This window comes from Dendroctonus ponderosae, unplaced genomic scaffold (assembly GCF_020466585.1).
Source record: "Dendroctonus ponderosae isolate FM_Combo_2020 unplaced genomic scaffold, Dpon_F_20191213v2 Dpon_F_20191213_10, whole genome shotgun sequence".
Lineage (NCBI taxonomy): Eukaryota > Metazoa > Arthropoda > Insecta > Coleoptera > Curculionidae > Dendroctonus > Dendroctonus ponderosae.
In genome coordinates this window covers 1,930,826-1,933,193 of record NW_026017111.1, presented here as the reverse complement: position 1 = coordinate 1,933,193, position 2,368 = coordinate 1,930,826, and positions in this window count along the sequence as shown.

Below are 2,368 nucleotides of genomic sequence, written 5' to 3'. Positions count from 1 at the left end.
ATAAGTCTATTTTTTAATGCGCTTTACAGATTTTATTGTCTTTAAACCGCTCTTGACAAGTCCTGTTTTGAAAATTTGGTCAAAGCTGCCAAAAAAATAAAACTTTGAGGAGTTATAGACTAGAGCTTTCTCTATATAAGGTTGGAAAAGGCAGCGCTCTATCATTTCGGGTTTCTTCGTAACAATCTTTTCAAACGCTCTCTGTACATTTTCTTGTCGCAAAACTGCTCCGGACGGATAGGATTTTGAAAATTTGCCTCAATTTGATAAAAACTGCCAAAAAAATTAAACTGAGCAACTATAGAGTGAAGTTTTCTCTATTTAAGAGTGTGAAAGACAGCGCTCTATCTCTACTAGTTTCGTCATAGGTCAATTTTGAAATGCGCTTTGTAGATTCTCTTGCCTTCGAACCGGTTTTGACAAGTCATCTTGTGAAAATTTGCCAAAAATTCAGCAAAACTGTCAAGAAAATCAAACTTTGAGAAATTATAGACTAGAGTTTTTTCTATTTAATGTTAAATAGTCTATCTTTTGCCGTTTCGTGATGGCATTTTTTTAAACGCTCGTGGCAGATTTTCTTGCATTGAAACCGCTCCGGACGGGTGGGATTTTGAACATTTGTCAAAATTTGGAGAAAACCGCCAAAAAATGCAAATTTTGAGCAATAATAGAGTGAAGCTTCCTCTATTTAACAGTGTGAAAAACAGTGCTCTATCTCGGCTAGTTTTTGAAAAGTCAATTTTTATGTGTATTTGTGCAATGTTTTAATCAGGACTGTGGTTCTATTTTACGATAAATTGCTTGGTTTATCGGCCGAAAATCCCAGCAGTTTCAAGCAATGGCTGCGAAAGCTCTGCTCTTTTGATAATTTTTATGAAAAAATGTTTTTCCTCCGCAGGTAAGGAGGCTTTCTGTCCACACACTAGTAAGTTTGTGCATGTTTTGCCCTTTAAACTACTACTCTAACGGGCTTTGGCAAGACATCGAATTAATGAATGTTTGTGTTTATCTGAAATTTTTGCGATCTTTTGTATACATCAACTCGCTTCTTTGAGCAAATTCCTTTTGTAATAACTTCCTAATTCTAATGTTCATTACTGCGCTTTCTTCAAACTATCAGTTTCACGTAATGTAGTCGATAACGGCCGATTCTTCTAGGATTTTTCAAGAACTCATTTTACAGTCTACGATGACTAATGGCTTGCATAATTGTGATTTCATAATGAATGCATCTGTGCAGTGTTTTTTCTATATCTACGATCTTAAGGTGACCTTCATCAATGGCAACCATCAGAGTCGATGTTGTTTTCTGTTCAGACCATTGTTTCGCATAGAAATCCCATTGAAATCCGTTCACAGCCGACAATTCCTTGAGAATTTGCGCTCGCTGTAATAAATACTAGCAAACAGACATTTGATTCAAATGTTTTGGAAGCGATTCAAGCAGGGTTTGTTCAACATTTTACTCGAGCATCCAATGGAAAGGAAAAGTCTTCCAGACTAGACTTTGCTCTTTACTCAATTGCTCGCACACCTCAGTTGCAACAGCTCTTTTACAGTTAATTTGACTAGCTTTTGCCGTCTTCAGATCATTGTTTTGCGTTGGAAAAGTTGGAAAAACATGAGTCTAATGATCCAGCTCTTGGACACCTAACGATTGGACGTTTCTTGAGCAGTTTTCACCGGTTTTATTAAATTTCTACCGTAAATCCAGCGTTCAATTCAGTTCAGTTAATGTAGGTCTCGTGCCGTGGTCGCTCTATTAAAATTATCGAGCATTATGCCAGAAGAGGCATTTGGGAGCATGTTGGAATTGTGCAAGCAGCAACAATATGCACCGAATGAACTCCCCTCAGGAGCGTTTTTGCAGCAGCAGTTCGCTTAACTAATTTGGAAACAAAACCAATGTCAAAATAATCATATAGATTCCGAGCGCAATACAATGTAGCCTTGATTGAATAAGGATAGTTAACTTGTCGCAGAGGGGCCTTAACTATATAAAGGTTGTAATAAAGCCATTTTCGCAGCAGGAGCCGGCCGCAGCTCTACGGGGTGTTCCCTTCGTTGTCAAATGAATTTTATTCGGGCGCACTTTGATGGCCTGTTTTGCAGGGCATCGGGAGTGAAGCTGGTTGTTCAGGCATTATCAATTTTCGTTTTTTGTTCAGGAGAGAAATGGCAAAATGAGGTGAAAAAGTTTCAACAGTCAGTAAGAGTTTCGAGGTTTTGAGGGCGGCAAGTCATCAATCCTCAGATTGCGGCGAGATTTTCCCAGGTTGAAGCCCCTTCTCTACCTACTACTTGTTTTAGCTTGGGACTGGAGGTTTTTTGTTAAACCCCCCTTGTTCAGTAGGCTCTTCAGGCGGTT